Genomic DNA, 26901 nt, shown 5'->3' with positions numbered 1-26901 from the left:
TGATCCCGAAAATCTGGGATGTAAACAGCAGGCAATGACTTGGTGATAATAAGATGAGCAAAGGCACTGCTGAGAGTTGAACTCAGGATCTCCTGTTTACTAGACAGGCGCTTTAACCAACTAAGCCACAGCGCCCACATGCTGCAATACAGTTATTGGTTATTGTGGCACAGCACTCTTTTTTCTTTGCATTTGCATTATCAGTTTTTTAACATTTTTTTTTCAATAGTTTTTCAGGCCTACTTTTCCCTGCCTAAAGCAGGCCATACACTGGCTCGATTCACGGCCGTTTCGACAGCAGATCCGATCCTGGGATCGGATCTGCTGCCAATCGCTTGCGCTAAACGCACCCGCCGATCCGATTCCCTCCCGAAATCGGATCGGACCGTCGATCGCGCCGTGCGGGAAATTACCCTCGATCGCCCGGCGGTAGGAGCGCGTCGCTTGCGGCGTACGATTCGGGCCCGATCCGAGCATGTATACATTACCTGAAGCTGGCTCCGGGGTCCTCTTCTCCTCGCTGCACCGCATTTCCGCATGTCCCAGTGTACGCTTATACTTCCTGTGTCACTCCGGTGACCAGGAAGTTGAAATAGAGGGCGCTCTATTTGAACTTCCTGGTCACGGAGTAACACAGGAAGCGCCGGGATGGAGCAAGAACAGCGGTGCGGTGCAGTGCGGAGAAGATGCCCGGGAGCCAGCCTCAGGTAATGTATACGGGGGGGGAGCACAGGCGGCAGGAGCAGCTCAGCAGATGGTGAATCGGTTTCAGGCTGAAATCGGTTCACAATCTGTTTGCAGTAAAGGCAGCCATACGATCCCTCTCTGATCAGATTCGATCAGATAGGGATCTGTCAGCTGGTCGATCTAATGGCACATCGACCAGTGTATGGCCACCTTAAGAGTATACACATAGTCCACCTAAAAGGGAATGGAAAACTTTTAGGACAAAATTGTTGAAAAGAATGTTGTGCAACTTCCAAAATATGATAATGAAAGCTGTGGCAAAACCAATGAGTTTTGTGCCACAGAAGCCAGTCACTATTATATTTCATGTAGGTGCTGTGGCTTAGTAATTAAGTTTTATACAATGTTTCTTATTGTAGAAGCAGCAATTTTACTTGAAGAAGTTTTGGCTAGGCAAGTGCGGGTTAAGCTCCCATCCATGTTGAGCATAGCATCCCAAAAGACTTGTTAGTGACCTTTACCTATTGTCAGAGATGGAAGGTAGTACATCAAACCAAACTGATAAGAAAATGTCTTTGTTCAGATATGGTGGAAACAGTGGGCATAGTGAATGCAAGTTTCCTGTGAGCAAATATGGGTGAAGCTCAAAGACGTGATCCCGAAAATCTGGGATGTAAACAGCAGGCAATGACTTGGTGATAATAAGATGAGCAAAGGCACTGCTGAGAGTTGAACTCAGGATCTCCTGTTTACTAGACAGGCGCTTTAACCAACTAAGCCACAGCGCCCACATGCTGCAATACAGTTATTGGTTATTGTGGCACAGCACTCTTTTTTCTTTGCATTTGCATTCTCAGTTTTTTAACATTTTTTTTTCAATAGTTTTTCAGGCCTACTTTTCCCTGCCTTAGAGTATACACATAGTCCACCTAAAAGGGAATGGAAAACTTTTAGGACAAAATTTTTGAAAAGAATGTTGTGCAACTTCCAAAATATGATAATGAAAGCTGTGGCAAAACCAATGAGTTTTGTGCCACAGAAGCCAGTCACTAATATATTTCATGTAGGTGCTGTGGCTTAGTAATTAAGTTTTATACAATGTTTCTTATTGTAGAAGCAGCAATTTTACTTAAAGAAGTTGTGGCTAGGCAAGTGCGGGTTAAGCTCCCATCCATGTTGAGCATAGCATCTCAAAAGACTTGTTAGTGACCTTTACCTATTGTCAGAGATGGAAGGTAGTACATCAAACCAAACTGATAAGAAAATGTCTTTGTTCAGATGTGGTGGAAACAGTGGGCATAGCGAATGCAAGTTTCCTGTGAGCAAATATGGGTGAAGCTCAAAGACGTGATCCCGAAAATCTGGGATGTAAACAGCAGGCAATGACTTGGTGATAATAAGATGAGCAAAGGCACTGCTGAGAGTTGAACTCAGGATCTCCTGTTTACTATACAGGCGCTTTAACCAACTAAGCCACAACGCCCCCATGCTGCAATACAGTTACTAGTTATTGTGGCACAGCACTCTTTTTTCTTTGCATTTGCATTCTCAGTTTTTTAACATTTTTTTTTCAATAGTTTTTCAGGCCTACTTTTCCCTGCCTAAGAGTATACACATAGTCCACCTAAAAGGGAATGGAAAACTTTTAGGACAATATTGTTGAAAAGAATGTTGTGCAACTTCCAAAATATGATAATGAAAGCTGTGGCAAAACCAATGAGTTTTGTGCCACAGAAGCCAGTCACTAATATATTTCATGTAGGTGCTGTGGCTTAGTAATTAAGTTTTATACAATGTTTCTTATTGTAGAAGCAGCATTTTTACTTGAAGAAGTTTTGGCTAGGCAAGTGCGGGTTAAGCTCCCATCCATGTTGAGCATAGCATCCCAAAAGACTTGTTAGTGACCTTTACCTATTGTCAGAGATGGAAGGTAGTACATGAAACCAAACTGATAAGAAAATGTCTTTGTTCAGATGTGGTGGAAACAGTGGGCATAGCGAATGCAAGTTTCCTGTGAGCAAATATGGGTGAAGCTCAAAGACGTGATCCCGAAAATCTGGGATGTAAACAGTAGGCAATGACTTGGTGATAATAAGATGAGCAAAGGCACTGCTGAGAGTTCAACTCAGGATCTCCTGTTTACTAGACAGGCGCTTTAACCAACTAAGCCACAGCGCCCACATGCTGCAATACAGTTATTGGTTATTGTGGCACAGCACTCTTTTTTCTTTGCATTTGCATTCTCAGTTTTTTAACATTTTTTTTTCAATAGTTTTTCAGGCCTACTTTTCCCTGCCTAAGAGTATACACATAGTCCACCTAAAAGGGAATGGAAAACTTTTAGGACAAAATTGTTGAAAAGAATGTTGTGCAACTTCCAAAATATGATAATGAAAGCTGTGGCAAAACCAATGAGTTTTGTGCCACAGAAGCCAGTCACTATTATATTTCATGTAGGTGCTGTGACTTAGTAATTAAGTTTTATACAATGTTTCTTATTGTAGAAGCAGCAATTTTACTTGAAGAAGTTTTGGCTAGGCAAGTGCGGGTTAAGCTCCCATCCATGTTGAGCATAGCATCCCAAAAGACTTGTTAGTGACCTTTACCTATTGTCAGAGATGGAAGGTAGTACATCAAACCAAACTGATAAGAAAATGTCTTTGTTCAGTTGTGGTGGAAACAGTGGGCATAGCGAATGCAAGTTTCCTGTGAGCAAATATGGGTGAAGCTCAAAGACGTGATCCCGAAAATCTGGGATGTAATCAGCAGGCAACAATAAGATGAGCAAAGGCACTGCTGAGAGTTGAACTCAGGATCTCCTGTTTACTAGACAGGCGCATTAACCAACTAAGCCACAGCGCCCACATGCTGCAATACAGTTATTGGTTATTGTGGCACAGCACTCTTTTTTCTTTGCATTTGCATTCTCAGTTTTTTAACATTTTTTTTTCAATAGTTTTTCAGGCCTACTTTTCCCTGCCTAAGAGTATACACATAGTCCACCTAAAAGGGAATGGAAAACTTTTAGGACAAAATTGTTGAAAAGAATGTTGTGCAACTTCCAAAATATGATAATGAAAGCTGTGGCAAAACCAATGAGTTTTGTGCCACAGAAGCCAGTCACTATTATATTTCATGTAGGTGCTGTGGCTTAGTAATTAAGTTTTATACAATGTTTCTTATTGTAGAAGCAGCAATTTTACTTGAAGAAGTTTTGGCTCGGCAAGTGCGGGTTAAGCTCCCATCCATGTTGAGCATAGCATCCCAAAAGACTTGTTAGTGACCTTTACCTATTGTCAGAGATGGAAGGTAGTACATGAAACCAAACTGATAAGAAAATGTCTTTGTTCAGATGTGGTGGAAACAGTGGGCATAGCGAATGCAAGTTTCCTGTGAGCAAATATGGGTGAAGCTCAAAGACGTGATCCCGAAAATCTGGGATGTAAACAGCAGGCAATGACTTGGTGATAATAAGATGAGCAAAGGCACTGCTGAGAGTTGAACTCAGGATATCCTGTTTACTAGACAGGCGCTTTAACCAACTAAGCCACAGCGCCCACATGCTGCAATACAGTTATTGGTTATTGTGGCACAGCACTCTTTTTTCTTTGCATTTGCATTCTCAGTTTTTTAACATTTTTTTTTCAATAGTTTTTCAGGCCTACTTTTCCCTGCCTAAGAGTATACACATAGTCCACCTAAAAGGGAATGGAAAACTTTTAGGACAAAATTTTTGAAAAGAATGTTGTGCAACTTCCAAAATATGATAATGAAAGCTGTGGCAAAACCAATGAGTTTTGTGCCACAGAAGCCAGTCACTAATATATTTCATGTAGGTGCTGTGGCTTAGTAATTAAGTTTTATACAATGTTTCTTATTGTAGAAACAGCAATTTTACTTAAAGAAGTTGTGGCTAGGCAAGTGCGGGTTAAGCTCCCATCCATGTTGAGCATAGCATCTCAAAAGACTTGTTAGTGACCTTTACCTATTGTCAGAGATGGAAGGTAGTACATCAAACCAAACTGATAAGAAAATGTCTTTGTTCAGATGTGGTGGAAACAGTGGGCATAGCGAATGCAAGTTTCCTGTGAGCAAATATGGGTGAAGCTCAAAGACGTGATCCCGAAAATCTGGGATGTAAACAGCAGGCAATGACTTGGTGATAATAAGATGAGCAAAGGCACTGCTGAGAGTTGAACTCAGGATCTCCTGTTTACTATACAGGCACTTTAACCAACTAAGCCACAGCGCCCCCATGCTGCAATACAGTTACTAGTTATTGTGGCACAGCACTCTTTTTTCTTTGCATTTGCATTCTCAGTTTTTTAACATTTTTTTTTCAATAGTTTTTCAGGCCTACTTTTCCCTGCCTAAGAGTATACACATAGTCCACCTAAAAGGGAATGGAAAACTTTTAGGACAAAATTGTTGAAAAGAATGTTGTGCAACTTCCAAAATATGATAATGAAAGCTGTGGCAAAACCAATGAGTTTTGTGCCACAGAAGCCAGTCACTAATATATTTCATGTAGGTGCTGTGGCTTAGTAATTAAGTTTTATACAATGTTTCTTATTGTAGAAGCAGCATTTTTACTTGAAGAAGTTTTGGCTAGGCAAGTGCGGGTTAAGCTCCCATCCATGTTGAGCATAGCATCCCAAAAGACTTGTTAGTGACCTTTACCTATTGTCAGAGATGGAAGGTAGTACATGAAACCAAACTGATAAGAAAATGTCTTTGTTCAGATGTGGTGGAAACAGTGGGCATAGCGAATGCAAGTTTCCTGTGAGCAAATATGGGTGAAGCTCAAAGACGTGATCCCGAAAATCTGGGATGTAAACAGTAGGCAATGACTTGGTGATAATAAGATGAGCAAAGGCACTGCTGAGAGTTCAACTCAGGATCTCCTGTTTACTAGACAGGCGCTTTAACCAACTAAGCCACAGCGCCCACATGCTGCAATACAGTTATTGGTTATTGTGGCACAGCACTCTTTTTTCTTTGCATTTGCATTCTCAGTTTTTTAACATTTTTTTTTCAATAGTTTTTCAGGCCTACTTTTCCCTGCCTAAGAGTATACACATAGTCCACCTAAAAGGGAATGGAAAACTTTTAGGACAAAATTGTTGAAAAGAATGTTGTGCAACTTCCAAAATATGATAATGAAAGCTGTGGCAAAACCAATGAGTTTTGTGCCACAGAAGCCAGTCACTAATATATTTCATGTAGGTGCTGTGGCTTAGTAATTAAGTTTTATACAATGTTTCTTATTGTAGAAGCAGCAATTTTACTTGAAGAAGTTTTGGCTAGGCAAGTGCGGGTTAAGCTCCCATCCATGTTGAGCATAGCATCCCAAAAGACTTGTTAGTGACCTTTACCTATTGTCAGAGATGGAAGGTAGTACATGAAACCAAACTGATAAGAAAATGTCTTTGTTCAGATGTGGTGGAAACAGTGGGCATAGCGAATGCAAGTTTCCTGTGAGCAAATATGGGTGAAGCTCAAAGACGTGATCCCGAAAATCTGGGATGTAAACAGTAGGCAATGACTTGGTGATAATAAGATGAGCAAATGCACTGCTGAGAGTTCAACTCAGGATCTCCTGTTTACTAGACAGGCGCTTTAACCAACTAAGCCACAGCGCCCACATGCTGCAATACAGTTATTGGTTATTGTGGCACAGCACTCTTTTTTCTTTGCATTTGCATTCTCAGTTTTTTAACATTTTTTTTTTCAATAGTTTTTCAGGCCTACTTTTCCCTGCCTAAGAGTATACACATAGTCCACCTAAAAGGGAATGGAAAACTTTTAGGACAAAATTGTTGAAAAGAATGTTGTGCAACTTCCAAAATATGATAATGAAAGCTGTGGCAAAACCAATGAGTTTTGTGCCACAGAAGCCAGTCACTATTATATTTCATGTAGGTGCTGTGACTTAGTAATTAAGTTTTATACAATGTTTCTTATTGTAGAAGCAGCAATTTTACTTGAAGAAGTTTTGGCTAGGCAAGTGCGGGTTAAGCTCCCATCCATGTTGAGCATAGCATCCCAAAAGACTTGTCAGTGACCTTTACCTATTGTCAGAGATGGAAGGTAGTACATCAAACCAAACTGATAAGAAAATGTCTTTGTTCAGTTGTGGTGGAAACAGTGGGCATAGCGAATGCAAGTTTCCTGTGAGCAAATATGGGTGAAGCTCAAAGACGTGATCCCGAAAATCTGGGATGTAAACAGCAGGCAATAATAATAAAATGAGCAAAGGCACTGCTGAGAGTTGAACTCAGGATCTCCTGTTTACTAGACAGGCGCTTTAACCAACTAAGCCACAGCGCCCCCATGCTGCAATACAGTTACTGGTTATTGTGGCACAGCACTCTTTTTTCTTTGCATTTGCATTCTCAGTTTTTTAACATTTTTTTTTCAATAGTTTTTCAGGCCTACTTTTCCCTGCCTAAGAGTATACACATAGTCCACCTAAAAGGGAATGGAAAACTTTTAGGACAAAATTGTTGAAAAGAATGTTGTGCAACTTCCAAAATATGATAATGAAAGCTGTGGCAAAACCAATGAGTTTTGTGCCACAGAAGCCAGTCACTAATATATTTCATGTAGGTGCTGTGGCTTAGTAATTAAGTTTTATACAATGTTTCTTATTGTAGAAGCAGCAATTTTACTTGAAGAAGTTTTGGCTAGGCAAGTGCGGGTTAAGCTCCCATCCATGTTGAGCATAGCATCCCAAAAGACTTGTTAGTGACCTTTACCTATTGTCAGAGATGGAAGGTAGTACATGAAACCAAACTGATAAGAAAATGTCTTTGTTCAGATGTGGTGGAAACAGTGGGCATAGCGAATGCAAGTTTCCTGTGAGCAAATATGGGTGAAGCTCAAAGACGTGATCCCGAAAATCTGGGATGTAAACAGTAGGCAATGACTTGGTGATAATAAGATGAGCAAAGGCACTGCTGAGAGTTCAACTCAGGATCTCCTGTTGACTAGACAAGCGCTTTAACCAACTAAGCCACAGCGCCCCCATGCTGCAATACAGTTACTGGTTATTGTGGCACAGCACTCTTTTTTCTTTGCATTTGCATTCTCAGTTTTTTAACATTTTTTTTTCAATAGTTTTTCAGGCCTACTTTTCCCTGCCTAAGAGTATACACATAGTCCACCTAAAAGGGAATGGAAAACTTTTAGGACAAAATTGTTGAAAAGAATGTTGTGCAACTTCCAAAATATGATAATGAAAGCTGTGGCAAAACCAATGAGTTTTGTGCCACAGAAGCCAGTCACTAATATATTTCATGTAGGTGCTGTGGCTTAGTAATTAAGTTTTATACAATGTTTCTTATTGTAGAAGCAGCAATTTTACTTGAAGAAGTTTTGGCTAGGCAAGTGCGGGTTAAGCTCCCATCCATGTTGAGCATAGCATCCCAAAAGACTTGTTAGTGACCTTTACCTATTGTCAGAGATGGAAGGTAGTACATCAAACCAAACTGATAAGAAAATGTCTTTGTTCAGATGTGGTGGAAACAGTGGGCATAGCGAATGCAAGTTTCCTGTGAGCAAATATGGGTGAAGCTCAAAGACGTGATCCCGAAAATCTGGGATGTAAACAGTAGGCAATGACTTGGTGATAATAAGATGAGCAAAGGCACTGCTGAGAGTTCAACTCAGGATCTCCTGTTTACTAGACAGGCGCTTTAACCAACTAAGCCACAGCGCCCACATGCTGCAATACAGTTATTGGTTATTGTGGCACAGCACTCTTTTTTCTTTGCATTTGCATTCTCAGTTTTTTAACATTTTTTTTTCAATAGTTTTTCAGGCCTACTTTTCCCTGCCTAAGAGTATACACATAGTCCACCTAAAAGGGAATGGAAAACTTTTAGGACAAAATTGTTGAAAAGAATGTTGTGCAACTTCCAAAATATGATAATGAAAGCTGTGGCAAAACCAATGAGTTTTGTGCCACAGAAGCCAGTCACTATTATATTTCATGTAGGTGCTGTGACTTAGTAATTAAGTTTTATACAATGTTTCTTATTGTAGAAGCAGCAATTTTACTTGAAGAAGTTTTGGCTAGGCAAGTGCGGGTTAAGCTCCCATCCATGTTGAGCATAGCATCCCAAAAGACTTGTCAGTGACCTTTACCTATTGTCAGAGATGGAAGGTAGTACATCAAACCAAACTGATAAGAAAATGTCTTTGTTCAGTTGTGGTGGAAACAGTGGGCATAGCGAATGCAAGTTTCCTGTGAGCAAATATGGGTGAAGCTCAAAGACGTGATCCCGAAAATCTGGGATGTAAACAGCAGGCAATAATAATAAAATGAGCAAAGGCACTGCTGAGAGTTGAACTCAGGATCTCCTGTTTACTAGACAGGCGCTTTAACCAACTAAGCCACAGCACCCACATGCTGCAATGCAGTTATTGGTTATTGTGGCACAGCACTCTTTTTTCTTTGCATTTGCATTCTCAGTTTTTTAACATTTTTTTTTCAATAGTTTTTCAGGCCTACTTTTCCCTGCCTAAGAGTATACACATAGTCCACCTAAAAGGGAATGGAAAACTTTTAGGACAAAATTGTTGAAAAGAATGTTGTGCAACTTCCAAAATATGATAATGAAAGCTGTGGCAAAACCAATGAGTTTTGTGCCACAGAAGCCAGTCACTATTATATTTCATGTAGGTGCTGTGACTTAGTAATTAAGTTTTATACAATGTTTCTTATTGTAGAAGCAGCAATTTTACTTGAAGAAGTTTTGGCTAGGCAAGTGCGGGTTAAGCTCCCATCCATGTTGAGCATAGCATCCCAAAAGACTTGTTAGTGACCTTTACCTATTGTCAGAGATGGAAGGTAGTACATCAAACCAAACTGATAAGAAAATGTCTTTGTTCAGATGTGGTGGAAACAGTGGGCATAGCGAATGCAAGTTTCCTGTGAGCAAATAGGGGTGAAGCTCTAAGACGTGATTCCGAAAATCTGGGATGTAAACAGCAGGCAATGACTTGGTGATAATAAGATGAGCAAAGGCACTGCTGAGAGTTGAACTCAGGATCTCCTGTTTACTAGACAGGCGCTTTAACCAACTAAGCCACAGCGCCCACATGCTGCAATACAGTTATTGGTTATTGTGGCACAGCACTCTTTTTTCTTTGCATTTGCATTCTCAGTTTTTTAACATTTTTTTTCAATAGTTTTTCAGGCCTACTTTTCCCTGCCTAAGAGTATACACATAGTCCACCTAAAAGGGAATGGAAAACTTTTAGGACAAAATTGTTGAAAAGAATGTTGTGCAACTTCCAAAATATGATAATGAAAGCTGTGGCAAAACCAATGAGTTTTGCGCCACAGAAGCCAGTCACTATTATATTTCATGTAGGTGCTGTGGCTTAGTAATTAAGTTTTATACAATGTTTCTTATTGTAGAAGCAGCAATTTTACTTGAAGAAGTTTTGGCTAGGCAAGTGCGGGTTAAGCTCCCATCCATATTGAGCATAGCATCCCAAAAGACTTGTTAGTGACCTTTACCTATTGTCAGAGATGGAAGGTAGTACATCAAACCAAACTGATAAGAAAATGTCTTTGTTCAGATGTGGTGGAAACAGTGGGCATAGGGAATGCAAGTTTCCTGTGAGCAAATATGGGTGAAGCTCAAAGACGTGATCCCGAAAATCTGGGATGTAAACAGCAGGCAATGACTTGGTGATAATAAGATGAGCAAAGGCACTGCTGAGAGTTGAACTCAGGATCTCCTGTTTACTAGACAGGCGCTTTAACCAACTAAGCCACAGCACCCACATGCTGCAATACAGTTACTGGTTATTGTGGCACAGCACTCTTTTTTCTTTGCATTTGCATTCTCAGTTTTTTAACATTTTTTTTTCAATAGTTTTTCAGGCCTACTTTTCCCTGCCTAAGAGTATACACATAGTCCACCTAAAAGGGAATGGAAAACTTTTAGGACAAAATTGTTGAAAAGAATGTTGTGCAACTTCCAAAATATGATAATGAAAGCTGTGGCAAAACCAATGAGTTTTGTGCCACAGAAGCCAGTCACTATTATATTTCATGTAGGTGCTGTGGCTTAGTAATTAAGTTTTATACAATGTTTCTTATTGTAGAAGCAGCAATTTTACTTGAAGAAGTTTTGGCTAGGCAAGTGCGGGTTAGGCTCCCATCCATGTTGAGCATAGCATCCCAAAAGACTTGTTAGTGACCTTTACCTATTGTCAGAGATGGAAGGTAGTACATCAAACCAAACTGATAAGAAAATGTCTTTGTTCAGATGTGGTGGAAACAGTGGGCATAGCGAATGCAAGTTTCCTGTGAGCAAATATGGGTGAAGCTCTAAGACGTGATTCCGAAAATCTGGGATGTAAACAGCAGGCAATGACTTGGTGATAATAAGATGAGCAAAGGCACTGCTGAGAGTTGAACTCAGGATCTCCTGTTTACTAGACAGGCGCTTTAACCAACTAAGCCACAGCACCCACATGCTGCAATGCAGTTATTGGTTATTGTGGCACAGCACTCTTTTTTCTTTGCATTTGCATTCTCAGTTTTTTAACATTTTTTTTTCAATAGTTTTTCAGGCCTACTTTTCCCTGCCTAAGAGTATACACATAGTCCACCTAAAAGGGAATGGAAAACTTTTAGGACAAAATTGTTGAAAAGAATGTTGTGCAACTTCCAAAATATGATAATGAAAGCTGTGGCAAAACCAATGAGTTTTGTGCCACAGAAGCCAGTCACTATTATATTTCATGTAGGTGCTGTGACTTAGTAATTAAGTTTTATACAATGTTTCTTATTGTAGAAGCAGCAATTTTACTTGAAGAAGTTTTGGCTAGGCAAGTGCGGGTTAAGCTCCCATCCATGTTGAGCATAGCATCCCAAAAGACTTGTTAGTGACCTTTACCTATTGTCAGAGATGGAAGGTAGTACATCAAACCAAACTGATAAGAAAATGTCTTTGTTCAGATGTGGTGGAAACAGTGGGCATAGCGAATGCAAGTTTCCTGTGAGCAAATATGGGTGAAGCTCTAAGACGTGATTCCGAAAATCTGGGATGTAAACAGCAGGCAATGACTTGGTGTGACAGTTATTGGTTATTGTGGCACAGCACTCTTTTTTCTTTGCATTTGCATTCTCAGTTTTTTAACATTTTTTTTTCAATAGTTTTTCAGGCCTACTTTTCCCTGCCTAAGAGTATACACATAGTCCACCTAAAAGGGAATGGAAAACTTTTAGGACAAAATTGTTGAAAAGAATATTGTGCAACTTCCAAAATATGATAATGAAAGCTGTGGCAAAACCAATGAGTTTTGTGCCACAGAAGCCAGTCACTATTATATTTCATGTAGGTGCTGTGACTTAGTAATTAAAGAGGAACTTCAGCCTAAACAAACATACTGTCATCAAGTTACATTAGTTATGTTAATTAGAATAGATAGGTAATATAATCTCTTACCCACCTTGTTTTAAAAGAACAGGCAAATGTTTGTGATTCATGGGGGCTGCCATCTTTGTCATGGGGGAAGCCATCTTTTTGGACAAGGAGCATAAGACACAGTTCCAACTGTCCTGTGTCCTGATAACCCCTTCCAGCTGCACACGCTAGGCTTCAAATGTCAAATTCAAAATGTAAAAAAAAACCACCAAAACAGCAGAACGAGAACAACAAAATCAGAAATCTCATCATGCTTTGCACAGCATCAGGGGGAAAAAGCCCGGGCAGTTTTCTTCTGTGCAGCTAAAAATGAGGTTTGTATAAGAGAAACAAAGTTCTGATGCTGTGAAACTGTTAAAGAAACACAAAGCCTTTTCAGTGCTGCTGAGTCGATTTTTAGTCCGGAGGTTCACTTTAAGTTTTATACAATGTTTCTTATTGTAGAAGCAGCAATTTTACTTGAAGAAGTTTTGGCTAGGCAAGTGCGGGTTAAGCTCCCATCCATGTTGAGCATAGCATCCCAAAAGACTTGTTAGTGACCTTTACCTATTGTCAGAGATGGAAGGTAGTACATGAAACCAAACTGATAAGAAAATGTCTTTGTTCAGATGTGGTGGAAACAGTGGGCATAGCGAATGCAAGTTTCCTGTGAGCAAATATGGGTGAAGCTCAAAGACGTGATCCCGAAAATCTGGGATGTAAACAGCAGGCAATGACTTGGTGATAATAAGATGAGCAAAGGCACTGCTGAGAGTTGAACTCAGGATCTCCTGTTTACTAGACAGGCGCTTTAACCAACTAAGCCACAGCGCCCACATGCTGCAATCCAGTTATTGGTTATTGTGGCACAGCACTCTTTTTTCTTTGCATTTGCATTCTCAGTTTTTTAACATTTTTTTTTCAATAGTTTTTCAGGCCTACTTTTCCCTGCCTAAGAGTATACACATAGTCCACCTAAAAGGGAATGGAAAACTTTTAGGACAAAATTGTTGAAAAGAATGTTGTGCAACTTCCAAAATATGATAATGAAAGCTGTGGCAAAACCAATGAGTTTTGTGCCACAGAAGCCAGTCACTATTATATTTCATGTAGGTGCTGTGACTTAGTAATTAAGTTTTATACAATGTTTCTTATTGTAGAAGCAGCAATTTTACTTGAAGAAGTTTTGGCTAGGCAAGTGCGGGTTAAGCTCCCATCCATGTTGAGCATAGCATCCCAAAAGACTTGTTAGTGACCTTTACCTATTGTCAGAGATGGAAGGTAGTACATGAAACCAAACTGATAAGAAAATGTCTTTGTTCAGATGTGGTGGAAACAGTGGGCATAGCGAATGCAAGTTTCCTGTGAGCAAATATGGGTGAAGCTCAAAGACGTGATCCCGAAAATCTGGGATGTAAACAGCAGGCAATGACTTGGTGATAATAAGATGAGCAAAGGCACTGCTGAGAGTTGAACTCAGAATCTCCTGTTTACTAGACAGGCGCTTTAACCAACTAAGCCACAGCACCCACATGCTGCAATACAGTTACTGGTTATTGTGGCACAGCACTCTTTTTTCTTTGCATTTGCATTCTCAGTTTTTTAACATTTTTTTTTCAATAGTTTTTCAGGCCTACTTTTCCCTGCCTAAGAGTATACACATAGTCCACCTAAAAGGGAATGGAAAACTTTTAGGACAAAATTGTTGAAAAGAATGTTGTGCAACTTCCAAAATATGATAATGAAAGCTGTGGCAAAACCAATGAGTTTTGTGCCACAGAAGCCAGTCACTATTATATTTCATGTAGGTGCTGTGGCTTAGTAATTAAGTTTTATACAATGTTTCTTATTGTAGAAGCAGCAATTTTACTTGAAGAAGTTTTGGCTAGGCAAGTGCGGGTTAAGCTCCCATCCATGTTGAGCATAGCATCCCAAAAGACTTGTTAGTGACCTTTACCTATTGTCAGAGATGGAAGGTAGTACATCAAACCAAACTGATAAGAAAATGTCTTTGTTCAGATGTGGTGGAAACAGTGGGCATAGCGAATGCAAGTTTCCTGTGAGCAAATATGGGTGAAGCTCTAAGACGTGATTCCGAAAATCTGGGATGTAAACAGCAGGCAATGACTTGGTGATAATAAGATGAGCAAAGGCACTGCTGAGAGTTGAACTCAGGATCTCCTGTTTACTAGACAGGCGCTTTAACCAACTAAGCCACAGCGCCCACATGCTGCAATACAGTTATTGGTTATTGTGGCACAGCACTCTTTTTTCTTTGCATTTGCATTCTCAGTTTTTTAACATTTTTTTTCAATAGTTTTTCAGGCCTACTTTTCCCTGCCTAAGAGTATACACATAGTCCACCTAAAAGGGAATGGAAAACTTTTAGGACAAAATTGTTGAAAAGAATGTTGTGCAACTTCCAAAATATGATAATGAAAGCTGTGGCAAAACCAATGAGTTTTGCGCCACAGAAGCCAGTCACTATTATATTTCATGTAGGTGCTGTGGCTTAGTAATTAAGTTTTATACAATGTTTCTTATTGTAGAAGCAGCAATTTTACTTGAAGAAGTTTTGGCTAGGCAAGTGCGGGTTAAGCTCCCATCCATATTGAGCATAGCATCCCAAAAGACTTGTTAGTGACCTTTACCTATTGTCAGAGATGGAAGGTAGTACATCAAACCAAACTGATAAGAAAATGTCTTTGTTCAGATGTGGTGGAAACAGTGGGCATAGGGAATGCAAGTTTCCTGTGAGCAAATATGGGTGAAGCTCAAAGACGTGATCCCGAAAATCTGGGATGTAAACAGCAGGCAATGACTTGGTGATAATAAGATGAGCAAAGGCACTGCTGAGAGTTGAACTCAGGATCTCCTGTTTACTAGACAGGCGCTTTAACCAACTAAGCCACAGCACCCACATGCTGCAATACAGTTATTGGTTATTGTGGCACAGCACTCTTTTTTCTTTGCATTTGCATTCTCAGTTTTTTAACATTTTTTTTTCAATAGTTTTTCAGGCCTACTTTTCCCTGCCTAAGAGTATACACATAGTCCACCTAAAAGGGAATGGAAAACTTTTAGGACAAAATTGTTGAAAAGAATGTTGTGCAACTTCCAAAATATGATAATGAAAGCTGTGGCAAAACCAATGAGTTTTGTGCCACAGAAGCCAGTCACTATTATATTTCATGTAGGTGCTGTGACTTAGTAATTAAAGAGGAACTTCAGCCTAAACAAACATACTGTCATCAAGTTACATTAGTTATGTTAATTAGAATAGATAGGTAATATAATCTCTTACCCACCTTGTTTTAAAAGAACAGGCAAATGTTTGTGATTCATGGGGGCTGCCATCTTTGTCATGGGGGAAGCCATCTTTTTGGACAAGGAGCATAAGACACAGTTCCAACTGTCCTGTGTCCTGATAACCCCTTCCAGCTGCACACGCTAGGCTTCAAATGTCAAATTCAAAATGTAAAAAAAAAACACCAAAACAGCAGAACGAGAACAACAAAATCAGAAATCCCATCATGCTTTGCACAGCATCAGGGGGAAAAAGCCCGGGCAGTTTTCTTCTGTGCAGCTAAAAATGAGGTTTGTATAAGAGAAACAAAGTTCTGATGCTGTGAAACTGTTAAAGAAACACAAAGCCTTTTCAGTGCTGCTGAGTCGATTTTTAGTCCGGAGGTTCACTTTAAGTTTTATACAATGTTTCTTATTGTAGAAGCAGCAATTTTACTTGAAGAAGTTTTGGCTAGGCAAGTGCGGGTTCAGCTCCCATCCATGTTGAGCATAGCATCCCAAAAGACTTGTTAGTGACCTTTACCTATTGTCAGAGATGGAAGGTAGTACATGAAACCAAACTGATAAGAAAATGTCTTTGTTCAGATGTGGTGGAAACAGTGGGCATAGCGAATGCAAGTTTCCTGTGAGCAAATATGGGTGAAGCTCAAAGACGTGATCCCGAAAATCTGGGATGTAAACAGCAGGCAATGACTTGGTGATAATAAGATGAGCAAAGGCACTGCTGAGAGTTGAACTCAGGATCTCCTGTTTACTAGACAGGCGCTTTAACCAACTAAGCCACAGCGCCCACATGCTGCAATCCAGTTATTGGTTATTGTGGCACAGCACTCTTTTTTCTTTGCATTTGCATTCTCAGTTTTTTAACATTTTTTTTTCAATAGTTTTTCAGGCCTACTTTTCCCTGCCTAAGAGTATACACATAGTCCACCTAAAAGGGAATGGAAAACTTTTAGGACAAAATTGTTGAAAAGAATGTTGTGCAACTTCCAAAATATGATAATGAAAGCTGTGGCAAAACCAATGAGTTTTGTGCCACAGAAGCCAGTCACTATTATATTTCATGTAGGTGCTGTGACTTAGTAATTAAGTTTTATACAATGTTTCTTATTGTAGAAGCAGCAATTTTACTTGAAGAAGTTTTGGCTAGGCAAGTGCGGGTTAAGCTCCCATCCATGTTGAGCATAGCATCCCAAAAGACTTGTCAGTGACCTTTACCTATTGTGAGAGATGGAAGGTAGTACATCAAACCAAACTGATAAGAAAATGTCTTTGTTCAGTTGTGGTGGAAACAGTGGGCATAGCGAATGCAAGTTTCCTGTGAGCAAATATGGGTGAAGCTCAAAGACGTGATCCCGAAAATCTGGGATGTAAACAGCAGGCAATAATAATAAAATGAGCAAAGGCACTGCTGAGAGTGGAACTCAGGATCTCCTGTTTACTAGACAGGCGCTTTAACCAACTAAGCCACAGCACCCACATGCTGCAATGCAGTTATTGGTTATTGTGGCACAGCACTCTTTTTTCTTTGCATTTGCATTCTCAGTTTTTTAACATTTTTTTTTCAATAGTTTTCAGGCCTACTTTTCCCTGCCTAAGAGTATACACATAGTCCACCTAAAAGGGAATGGAAAACTTTTAGGACAAAATTGTTGAAAAGAATGTTGTGCAACTTCCAAAATATGATAATGAAAGCTGTGGCAAAACCAATGAGTTTTGTGCCACAGAAGCCAGTCACTATTATATTTCATGTAGGTGCTGTGACTTAGTAATTAAGTTTTATACAATGTTTCTTATTGTAGAAGCAGCAATTTTACTTGAAGAAGTTTTGGCTAGGCAAGTGCGGGTTAAGCTCCCATCCATGTTGAGCATAGCATCCCAAAAGACTTGTTAGTGACCTTTACCTATTGTCAGAGATGGAAGGTAGTACATCAAACCAAACTGATAAGAAAATGTCTTTGTTCAGATGTGGTGGAAACAGTGGGCATAGCGAATGCAAGTTTCCTGTGAGCAAATATGGGTGAAGCTCTAAGACGTGATTCCGAAAACCTGGGATGTAAACAGCAGGCAATGACTTGGTGATAATAAGATGAGCAAAGGCACTGCTGAGAGTTGAACTCAGGATCTCCTGTTTACTAGACAGGCGCTTTAACCAACTAAGCCACAGCACCCACATGCTGCAATACAGTTATTGGTTATTGTGGCACAGCACTCTTTTTTCTTTGCATTTGCATTCTCAGTTTTTTAACATTTTTTTTTTTAATAGTTTTTCAGGCCTACTTTTCCCTGCCTAAGAGTATACACATAGTCCACCTAAAAGGGAATGGAAAACTTTTAGGACAAAATTGTTGAAAAGAATGTTGTGCAACTTCCAAAATATGATAATGAAAGCTGTGGCAAAACCAATGAGTTTTGTGCCACAGAAGCCAGTCACTATTATATTTCATGTAGGTGCTGTGGCTTAGTAATTAAGTTTTATACAATGTTTCTTATTGTAGAAGCAGCAATTTTACTTGAAGAAGTTTTGGCTAGGCAAGTGCGGGTTAAGCTCCCATCCATGTTGAGCATAGCATCCCAAAAGACTTGTTAGTGACCTTTACCTATTGTCAGAGATGGAAGGTAGTACATGAAACCAAACTGATAAGAAAATGTCTTTGTTCAGATGTGGTGGAAACAGTGGGCATAGCGAATGCAAGTTTCCTGTGAGCAAATATGGGTGAAGCTCTAAGACGTGATTCCGAAAATCTGGGATGTAAACAGCAGGCAATGACTTGGTGATAATAAGATGAGCAAAGGCACTGCTGAGAGTTGAACTCAGGATCTCCTGTTTACTAGACAGGCGCTTTAACCAACTAAGCCACAGCGCCCACATGCTGCAATACAGTTATTGGTTATTGTGGCACAGCACTCTTTTTTCTTTGCATTTGCATTCTCAGTTTTTTAACATTTTTTTTCAATAGTTTTTCAGGCCTACTTTTCCCTGCCTAAGAGTATACACATAGTCCACCTAAAAGGGAATGGAAAACTTTTAGGACAAAATTGTTGAAAAGAATGTTGTGCAACTTCCAAAATATGATAATGAAAGCTGTGGCAAAACCAATGAGTTTTGCGCCACAGAAGCCAGTCACTATTATATTTCATGTAGGTGCTGTGGCTTAGTAATTAAGTTTTATACAATGTTTCTTATTGTAGAAGCAGCAATTTTACTTGAAGAAGTTTTGGCTAGGCAAGTGCGGGTTAAGCTCCCATCCATGTTGAGCATAGCATCCCAAAAGACTTGTTAGTGACCTTTACCTATTGTCAGAGATGGAAGGTAGTACATGAAACCAAACTGATAAGAAAATGTCTTTGTTCAGATGTGGTGGAAAAAGTGGGCATAGCGAATGCAAGTTTCCTGTGAGCAAATATGGGTGAAGCTCAAAGACGTGATCCCGAAAATCTGGGATGTAAACAGCAGGCAATGACTTGGTGATAATAAGATGAGCAAAGGCACTGCTGAGAGTTGAACTCAGGATCTCCTGTTTACTAGACAGGCGCTTTAACCAACTAAGCCACAGCGCCCACATGCTGCAATCCAGTTATTGGTTATTGTGGCACAGCACTCTTTTTTCTTTGCATTTGCATTCTCAGTTTTTTAACATTTTTTTTTCAATAGTTTTTCAGGCCTATTTTTCCCTGCCTAAGAGTATACACATAGTCCACCTAAAAGGGAATGGAAAACTTTTAGGACAAAATTGTTGAAAAGAATGTTGTGCAACTTCCAAAATATGATAATGAAAGCTGTGGCAAAACCAATGAGTTTTGTGCCACAGAAGCCAGTCACTATTATATTTCATGTAGGTGCTGTGACTTAGTAATTAAGTTTTATACAATGTTTCTTATTGTAGAAGCAGCAATTTTACTTGAAGAAGTTTTGGCTAGGCAAGTGCGGGTTAAGCTCCCATCCATGTTGAGCATAGCATCCCAAAAGACTTGTTAGTGACCTTTACCTATTGTCAGAGATGGAAGGTAGTACATGAAACCAAACTGATAAGAAAATGTCTTTGTTCAGATGTGGTGGAAACAGTGGGCATAGCGAATGCAAGTTTCCTGTGAGCAAATATGGGTGAAGCTCAAAGACGTGATCCCGAAAATCTGGGATGTAAACAGCAGGCAATGACTTGGTGATAATAAGATGAGCAAAGGCACTGCTGAGAGTTGAACTCAGAATCTCCTGTTTACTAGACAGGCGCTTTAACCAACTAAGCCACAGCACCCACATGCTGCAATACAGTTACTGGTTATTGTGGCACAGCACTCTTTTTTCTTTGCATTTGCATTCTCAGTTTTTTAACATTTTTTTTTCAATAGTTTTTCAGGCCTACTTTTCCCTGCCTAAGAGTATACACATAGTCCACCTAAAAGGGAATGGAAAACTTTTAGGACAAAATTGTTGAAAAGAATGTTGTGCAACTTCCAAAATATGATAATGAAAGCTGTGGCAAAACCAATGAGTTTTGTGCCACAGAAGCCAGTCACTATTATATTTCATGTAGGTGCTGTGGCTTAGTAATTAAGTTTTATACAATGTTTCTTATTGTAGAAGCAGCAATTTTACTTGAAGAAGTTTTGGCTAGGCAAGTGCGGGTTAAGCTCCCATCCATGTTGAGCATAGCATCCCAAAAGACTTGTTAGTGACCTTTACCTATTGTCAGAGATGGAAGGTAGTACATCAAACCAAACTAATAAGAAAATGTCTTTGTTCAGATGTGGTGGAAACAGTGGGCATAGGGAATGCAAGTTTCCTGTGAGCAAATATGGGTGAAGCTCAAAGACGTGATCCCGAAAATCTGGGATGTAAACAGCAGGCAATGACTTGGTGATAATAAGATGAGCAAAGGCACTGCTGAGAGTTGAACTCAGGATCTCCTGTTTACTAGACAGGCGCTTTAACCAACTAAGCCACAGCACCCACATGCTGCAATACAGTTATTGGTTATTGTGGCACAGCACTCTTTTTTCTTTGCATTTGCATTCTCAGTTTTTTAACATTTTTTTTTCAATAGTTTTTCAGGCCTACTTTTCCCTGCCTAAGAGTATACACATAGTCCACCTAAAAGGGAATGGAAAACTTTTAGGACAAAATTGTTGAAAAGAATGTTGTGCAACTTCCAAAATATGATAATGAAAGCTGTGGCAAAACCAATGAGTTTTGTGCCACAGAAGCCAGTCACTATTATATTTCATGTAGGTGCTGTGACTTAGTAATTAAAGAGGAACTTCAGCCTAAACAAACATACTGTCATCAAGTTACATTAGTTATGTTAATTAGAATAGATAGGTAATATAATCTCTTACCCACCTTGTTTTAAAAGAACAGGCAAATGTTTGTGATTCATGGGGGCTGCCATCTTTGTCATGGGGGAAGCCATCTTTTTGGACAAGGAGCATAAGACACAGTTCCAACTGTCCTGTGTCCTGATAACCCCTTCCAGCTGCACACGCTAGGCTTCAAATGTCAAATTCAAAATGTAAAAAAAAAACACCAAAACAGCAGAACGAGAACAACAAAATCAGAAATCCCATCATGCTTTGCACAGCATCAGGGGGAAAAAGCCCGGGCAGTTTTCTTCTGTGCAGCTAAAAATGAGGTTTGTATAAGAGAAACAAAGTTCTGATGCTGTGAAACTGTTAAAGAAACACAAAGCCTTTTCAGTGCTGCTGAGTCGATTTTTAGTCCGGAGGTTCACTTTAAGTTTTATACAATGTTTCTTATTGTAGAAGCAGCAATTTTACTTGAAGAAGTTTTGGCTAGGCAAGTGCGGGTTAAGCTCCCATCCATGTTGAGCATAGCATCCCAAAAGACTTGTTAGTGACCTTTACCTATTGTCAGAGATGGAAGGTAGTACATGAAACCAAACTGATAAGAAAATGTCTTTGTTCAGATGTGGTGGAAACAGTGGGCATAGCGAATGCAAGTTTCCTGTGAGCAAATATGGGTGAAGCTCAAAGACGTGATCCCGAAAATCTGGGATGTAAACAGCAGGCAATGACTTGGTGATAATAAGATGAGCAAAGGCACTGCTGAGAGTTGAACTCAGGATCTCCTGTTTACTAGACAGGCGCTTTAACCAACTAAGCCACAGCGCCCACATGCTGCAATCCAGTTATTGGTTATTGGTTATTGTGGCACAGTACTCTTTTTTCTTTGCATTTGCATTCTCAGTTTTTTAACATTTTTTTTTCAATAGTTTTTCAGGCCTACTTTTCCCTGCCTAAGAGTATACACATAGTCCACCTAAAAGGGAATGGAAAACTTTTAGGACAAAATTGTTGAAAAGAATGTTGTGCAACTTCCAAAATATGATAATGAAAGCTGTGGCAAAACCAATGAGTTTTGTGCCACAGAAGCCAGTCACTATTATATTTCATGTAGGTGCTGTGACTTAGTAATTAAGTTTTATACAATGTTTCTTATTGTAGAAGCAGCAATTTTACTTGAAGAAGTTTTGGCTAGGCAAGTGCGGGTTAAGCTCCCATCCATGTTGAGCATAGCATCCCAAAAGACTTGTTAGTGACCTTTACCTATTGTCAGAGATGGAAGGTAGTACATGAAACCAAACTGATAAGAAAATGTCTTTGTTCAGATGTGGTGGAAACAGTGGGCATAGCGAATGCAAGTTTCCTGTGAGCAAATATGGGTGAAGCTCAAAGACGTGATCCCGAAAATCTGGAATGTAAACAGCAGGCAATGACTTGGTGATAATAAGATGAGCAAAGGCACTGCTGAGAGTTGAACTCAGGATCTCCTGTTTACTAGACAGGCGCTTTAACCAACTAAGCCACAGCACCCACATGCCGCAATACAGTTACTGGTTATTGTGGCACAGCACTCTTTTTTCTTTGCATTTGCATTCTCAGTTTTTTAACATTTTTTTTTCAATAGTTTTTCAGGCCTACTTTTCCCTGCCTAAGAGTATACACATAGTCCACCTAAAAGGGAATGGAAAACTTTTAGGACAAAATTGTTGAAAAGAATGTTGTGCAACTTCCAAAATATGATAATGAAAGCTGTGGCAAAACCAATGAGTTTTGTGCCACAGAAGCCAGTCACTATTATATTTCATGTAGGTGCTGTGGCTTAGTAATTAAGTTTTATACAATGTTTCTTATTGTAGAAGCAGCAATTTTACTTGAAGAAGTTTTGGCTAGGCAAGTGCGGGTTAAGCTCCCATCCATGTTGAGCATAGCATCCCAAAAGACTTGTTAGTGACCTTTACCTATTGTCAGAGATGGAAGATAGTACATGAAACCAAACTGATAAGAAAATGTCTTTGTTCAGATGTGGTGGAAACAGTGGGCATAGCGAATGCAAGTTTCCTGTGAGCAAATATGGGTGAAGCTCTAAGACGTGATTCCGAAAATCTGGGATGTAAACAGCAGGCAATGACTTGGTGATAATAAGATGAGCAAAGGCACTGCTGAGAGTTGAACTCAGGATCTCCTGTTTACTAGACAGGCGCTTTAACCAACTAAGCCACAGCGCCCACATGCTGCAATACAGTTATTGGTTATTGTGGCACAGCACTCTTTTTTCTTTGCATTTGCATTCTCAGTTTTTTAACATTTTTTTTTCAATAGTTTTTCAGGCCTACTTTTCCCTGCCTAAGAGTATACACATAGTCCACCTAAAAGGGAATGGAAAACTTTTAGGACAAAATTGTTGAAAAGAATGTTGTGCAACTTCCAAAATATGATAATGAAAGCTGTGGCAAAACCAATGAGTTTTGTGCCACAGAAGCCAGTCACTAATATATTTCATGTAGGTGCTGTGGCTTAGTAATTAAGTTTTATACAATGTTTCTTATTGTAGAAGCAGCAATTTTACTTGAAGAAGTTTTGGCTAGGCAAGTGCGGGTTAAGCTCCCATCCATGTTGAGCATAGCATCCCAAAAGACTTGTTAGTGACCTTTACCTATTGTCAGAGATGGAAGATAGTACATGAAACCAAACTGATAAGAAAATGTCTTTGTTCAGATGTGGTGGAAACAGTGGGCATAGCGAATGCAAGTTTCCTGTGAGCAAATATGGGTGAAGCTCAAAGACGTGATCCCGAAAATCTGGGATGTAACAGCAGGCAATGACTTGGTGATAATAAGATGAGCAAAGGCACTGCTGAGAGTTGAACTCAGGATCTCCTGTTTACTAAACAGGCACTTTAACCAACTAAGCCACAGCGCCCACATGCTGCAATACAGTTATTGGTTATTGGTTATTGTGGCACAGCACTCTTTTTTCTTTGCATTTGCATTCTCAGTTTTTTAACATTTTTTTTTCAATAGTTTTTCAGGCCTACTTTTCCCTGCCTAAGAGTATACACATAGTCCACCTAAAAGGGAATGGAAAACTTTTAGGACAAAATTGTTGAAAAGAATGTTGTGCAACTTCCAAAATATGATAATGAAAGCTGTGGCAAAACCAATGAGTTTTGTGCCACAGAAGCCAGTCACTATTATATTTCATGTAGGTGCTGTGACTTAGTAATTAAGTTTTATACAATGTTTCTTATTGTAGAAGCAGCAATTTTACTTGAAGAAGTTTTGGCTAGGCAAGTGCGGGTTAAGCTCCCATCCATGTTGAGCATAGCATCCCAAAAGACTTGTTAGTGACCTTTACCTATTGTCAGAGATGGAAGGTAGTACATGAAACCAAACTGATAAGAAAATGTCTTTGTTCAGATGTGGTGGAAACAGTGGGCATAGCGAATGCAAGTTTCCTGTGAGCAAATATGGGTGAAGCTCAAAGACGTGATCCCGAAAATCTGGGATGTAAACAGCAGGCAATGACTTGGTGATAATAAGATGAGCAAAGTCACTGCTGAGAGTTGAACTCAGGATCTCCTGTTTACTAGACAGGCGCTTTAACCAACTAAGCCACAGCACCCACATGCTGCAATACAGTTACTGGTTATTGTGGCACAGCACTCTTTTTTCTTTGCATTTGCATTCTCAGTTTTTTAACATTTTTTTTTCAATAGTTTTTCAGGCCTACTTTTCCCTGCCTAAGAGTATACACATAGTCCACCTAAAAGGGAATGGAAAACTTTTAGGACAAAATTGTTGAAAAGAATGTTGTGCAACTTCCAAAATATGATAATGAAAGCTGTGGCAAAACCAATGAGTTTTGTGCCACAGAAGCCAGTCACTATTATATTTCATGTAGGTGCTGTGGCTTAGTAATTAAGTTTTATACAATGTTTCTTATTGTAGAAGCAGCAATTTTACTTGAAGAAGTTTTGGCTAGGCAAGTGCGGGTTAAGCTCCCATCCATGTTGAGCATAGCATCCCAAAAGACTTGTTAGTGACCTTTACCTATTGTCAGAGATGGAAGATAGTACATGAAACCAAACTGATAAGAAAATGTCTTTGTTCAGATGTGGTGGAAACAGTGGGCATAGCGAATGCAAGTTTCCTGTGAGCAAATATGGGTGAAGCTCAAAGACGTGATCCCGAAAATCTGGGATGTAAACAGCAGGCAATGACTTGGTGATAATAAGATGAGCAAAGGCACTGCTGAGAGTTGAACTCAGGATCTCCTGTTTACTAGACAGGCCCTTTAACCAACTAAGCCACAGCGCCCACATGCTGCAATACAGTTATTGGTTATTGTGGCACAGCACTCTTTTTTCTTTGCATTTGCATTCTCAGTTTTTTAACATTTTTTTTTCAATAGTTTTTCAGGCCTACTTTTCCCTGCCTAAGAGTATACACATAGTCCACCTAAAAGGGAATGGAAAACTTTTAGGACAAAATTGTTGAAAAGAATGTTGTGCAACTTCCAAAATATGATAATGAAAGCTGTGGCAAAACCAATGAGTTTTGTGCCACAGAAGCCAGTCACTATTATATTTCATGTAGGTGCTGTGGCTTAGTAATTAAGTTTTATACAATGTTTCTTATTGTAGAAGCAGCAATTTTACTTGAAGAAGTTTTGGCTAGGCAAGTGCGGGTTAAGCTCCCATCCATGTTGAGCATAGCATCCCAAAAGACTTGTTAGTGACCTTTACCTATTGTCAGAGATGGAAGGTAGTACATCAAACCAAACTGATAAGAAAATGTCTTTGTTCAGATGTGGTGGAAACAGTGGGCATAGCGAATGCAAGTTTCCTGTGAGCAAATATGGGTGAAGCTCTAAGACGTGATTCCGAAAATCTGGGATGTAAACAGCAGGCAATGACTTGGTGATAATAAGATGAGCAAAGGCACTGCTGAGAGTTGAACTCAGGATCTCCTGTTTACTAGACAGGCGCTTTAACCAACTAAGCCACAGCGCCCACATGCTGCAATACAGTTATTGGTTATTGTGGCACAGCACTCTTTTTTCTTTGCATTTGCATTCTCAGTTTTTTAACATTTTTTTTCAATAGTTTTTCAGGCCTACTTTTCCCTGCCTAAGAGTATACACATAGTCCACCTAAAAGGGAATGGAAAACTTTTAGGACAAAATTGTTGAAAAGAATGTTGTGCAACTTCCAAAATATGATAATGAAAGCTGTGGCAAAACCAATGAGTTTTGTGCCACAGAAGCCAGTCACTATTATATTTCATGTAGGTGCTGTGGCTTAGTAATTAAGTTTTATACAATGTTTCTTATTGTAGAAGCAGCAATTTTACTTGAAGAAGTTTTGGCTAGGCAAGTGCGGGTTAAGCTCCCATCCATGTTGAGCATAGCATCCCAAAAGACTTGTTAGTGACCTTTACCTATTGTCAGAGATGGAAGATAGTACATGAAACCAAACTGATAAGAAAATGTCTTTGTTCAGATGTGGTGGAAACAGTGGGCATAGCGAATGCAAGTTTCCTGTGAGCAAATATGGGTGAAGCTCAAAGACGTGATCCCGAAAATCTGGGATGTAACAGCAGGCAATGACTTGGTGATAATAAGATGAGCAAAGGCACTGCTGAGAGTTGAACTCAGGATCTCCTGTTTACTAAACAGGCACTTTAACCAACTAAGCCACAGCGCCCACATGCTGCAATACAGTTATTGGTTATTGGTTATTGTGGCACAGCACTCTTTTTTCTTTGCAGTTGCATTCTCAGTTTTTTAACATTTTTTTTTCAATAGTTTTTCAGGCCTACTTTTCCCTGCCTAAGAGTATACACATAGTCCACCTAAAAGGGAATGGAAAACTTTTAGGACAAAATTGTTGAAAAGAATGTTGTGCAACTTCCAAAATATGATAATGAAAGCTGTGGCAAAACCAATGAGTTTTGTGCCACAGAAGCCAGTCACTATTATATTTCATGTAGGTGCTGTGACTTAGTAATTAAGTTTTATACAATGTTTCTTATTGTAGAAGCAGCAATTTTACTTGAAGAAGTTTTGGCTAGGCAAGTGCGGGTTAAGCTCCCATCCATGTTGAGCATAGCATCCCAAAAGACTTGTTAGTGACCTTTACCTATTGTCAGAGATGGAAGGTAGTACATGAAACCAAACT

The 26901-nt window shown here is 39.5% G+C and overlaps 24 non-coding genes across 24 annotated transcripts; all 24 read right to left on the bottom strand.

Moving 5' to 3' along the window:
• Positions 1 to 61: 61 nt before the first annotated feature.
• On the bottom strand, positions 62 to 135 carry TRNAT-AGU (transfer RNA threonine (anticodon AGU)). The gene has a single exon. It is a non-coding gene; the product is annotated as a tRNA-Thr (tRNA).
• A 1266-nt stretch (positions 136 to 1401) lies between these two features.
• On the bottom strand, positions 1402 to 1475 carry TRNAT-AGU (transfer RNA threonine (anticodon AGU)). Its single transcript has one exon. It is a non-coding gene; the product is annotated as a tRNA-Thr (tRNA).
• Positions 1476 to 4170: 2695 nt separating this feature from the next.
• On the bottom strand, positions 4171 to 4244 carry TRNAT-AGU (transfer RNA threonine (anticodon AGU)). The gene has a single exon. It is a non-coding gene; the product is annotated as a tRNA-Thr (tRNA).
• A 2699-nt stretch (positions 4245 to 6943) lies between these two features.
• On the bottom strand, positions 6944 to 7017 carry TRNAT-AGU (transfer RNA threonine (anticodon AGU)). The gene has a single exon. It is a non-coding gene; the product is annotated as a tRNA-Thr (tRNA).
• Positions 7018 to 9020: 2003 nt separating this feature from the next.
• TRNAT-AGU (transfer RNA threonine (anticodon AGU)) lies at positions 9021 to 9094 on the bottom strand. The gene has a single exon. It is a non-coding gene; the product is annotated as a tRNA-Thr (tRNA).
• Positions 9095 to 9715: 621 nt separating this feature from the next.
• Positions 9716 to 9789, bottom strand: TRNAT-AGU (transfer RNA threonine (anticodon AGU)). Its single transcript has one exon. It is a non-coding gene; the product is annotated as a tRNA-Thr (tRNA).
• Positions 9790 to 10409: 620 nt separating this feature from the next.
• On the bottom strand, positions 10410 to 10483 carry TRNAT-AGU (transfer RNA threonine (anticodon AGU)). Its single transcript has one exon. It is a non-coding gene; the product is annotated as a tRNA-Thr (tRNA).
• Positions 10484 to 11104: 621 nt separating this feature from the next.
• TRNAT-AGU (transfer RNA threonine (anticodon AGU)) lies at positions 11105 to 11178 on the bottom strand. The gene has a single exon. It is a non-coding gene; the product is annotated as a tRNA-Thr (tRNA).
• Positions 11179 to 12876: 1698 nt separating this feature from the next.
• Positions 12877 to 12950, bottom strand: TRNAT-AGU (transfer RNA threonine (anticodon AGU)). The gene has a single exon. It is a non-coding gene; the product is annotated as a tRNA-Thr (tRNA).
• Positions 12951 to 13571: 621 nt separating this feature from the next.
• TRNAT-AGU (transfer RNA threonine (anticodon AGU)) lies at positions 13572 to 13645 on the bottom strand. The gene has a single exon. It is a non-coding gene; the product is annotated as a tRNA-Thr (tRNA).
• Positions 13646 to 14266: 621 nt separating this feature from the next.
• TRNAT-AGU (transfer RNA threonine (anticodon AGU)) lies at positions 14267 to 14340 on the bottom strand. Its single transcript has one exon. It is a non-coding gene; the product is annotated as a tRNA-Thr (tRNA).
• Positions 14341 to 14960: 620 nt separating this feature from the next.
• TRNAT-AGU (transfer RNA threonine (anticodon AGU)) lies at positions 14961 to 15034 on the bottom strand. Its single transcript has one exon. It is a non-coding gene; the product is annotated as a tRNA-Thr (tRNA).
• Positions 15035 to 16138: 1104 nt separating this feature from the next.
• On the bottom strand, positions 16139 to 16212 carry TRNAT-AGU (transfer RNA threonine (anticodon AGU)). The gene has a single exon. It is a non-coding gene; the product is annotated as a tRNA-Thr (tRNA).
• Positions 16213 to 17519: 1307 nt separating this feature from the next.
• Positions 17520 to 17593, bottom strand: TRNAT-AGU (transfer RNA threonine (anticodon AGU)). Its single transcript has one exon. It is a non-coding gene; the product is annotated as a tRNA-Thr (tRNA).
• A 622-nt stretch (positions 17594 to 18215) lies between these two features.
• Positions 18216 to 18289, bottom strand: TRNAT-AGU (transfer RNA threonine (anticodon AGU)). Its single transcript has one exon. It is a non-coding gene; the product is annotated as a tRNA-Thr (tRNA).
• A 620-nt stretch (positions 18290 to 18909) lies between these two features.
• TRNAT-AGU (transfer RNA threonine (anticodon AGU)) lies at positions 18910 to 18983 on the bottom strand. Its single transcript has one exon. It is a non-coding gene; the product is annotated as a tRNA-Thr (tRNA).
• Positions 18984 to 19604: 621 nt separating this feature from the next.
• Positions 19605 to 19678, bottom strand: TRNAT-AGU (transfer RNA threonine (anticodon AGU)). Its single transcript has one exon. It is a non-coding gene; the product is annotated as a tRNA-Thr (tRNA).
• Positions 19679 to 20299: 621 nt separating this feature from the next.
• On the bottom strand, positions 20300 to 20373 carry TRNAT-AGU (transfer RNA threonine (anticodon AGU)). Its single transcript has one exon. It is a non-coding gene; the product is annotated as a tRNA-Thr (tRNA).
• Positions 20374 to 21477: 1104 nt separating this feature from the next.
• TRNAT-AGU (transfer RNA threonine (anticodon AGU)) lies at positions 21478 to 21551 on the bottom strand. The gene has a single exon. It is a non-coding gene; the product is annotated as a tRNA-Thr (tRNA).
• Positions 21552 to 22179: 628 nt separating this feature from the next.
• TRNAT-AGU (transfer RNA threonine (anticodon AGU)) lies at positions 22180 to 22253 on the bottom strand. Its single transcript has one exon. It is a non-coding gene; the product is annotated as a tRNA-Thr (tRNA).
• Positions 22254 to 22874: 621 nt separating this feature from the next.
• Positions 22875 to 22948, bottom strand: TRNAT-AGU (transfer RNA threonine (anticodon AGU)). The gene has a single exon. It is a non-coding gene; the product is annotated as a tRNA-Thr (tRNA).
• Positions 22949 to 23568: 620 nt separating this feature from the next.
• Positions 23569 to 23642, bottom strand: TRNAT-AGU (transfer RNA threonine (anticodon AGU)). Its single transcript has one exon. It is a non-coding gene; the product is annotated as a tRNA-Thr (tRNA).
• Positions 23643 to 25660: 2018 nt separating this feature from the next.
• TRNAT-AGU (transfer RNA threonine (anticodon AGU)) lies at positions 25661 to 25734 on the bottom strand. Its single transcript has one exon. It is a non-coding gene; the product is annotated as a tRNA-Thr (tRNA).
• A 619-nt stretch (positions 25735 to 26353) lies between these two features.
• Positions 26354 to 26427, bottom strand: TRNAT-AGU (transfer RNA threonine (anticodon AGU)). Its single transcript has one exon. It is a non-coding gene; the product is annotated as a tRNA-Thr (tRNA).
• Positions 26428 to 26901: the final 474 nt, after the last annotated feature.

Source organism: Hyperolius riggenbachi, chromosome 11 (assembly GCF_040937935.1).
Source record: "Hyperolius riggenbachi isolate aHypRig1 chromosome 11, aHypRig1.pri, whole genome shotgun sequence".
Lineage (NCBI taxonomy): Eukaryota > Metazoa > Chordata > Amphibia > Anura > Hyperoliidae > Hyperolius > Hyperolius riggenbachi.
The sequence above is the reverse complement of the archived record's forward strand: the minus strand, read 5'-3'. Positions and strand labels throughout refer to the sequence as shown.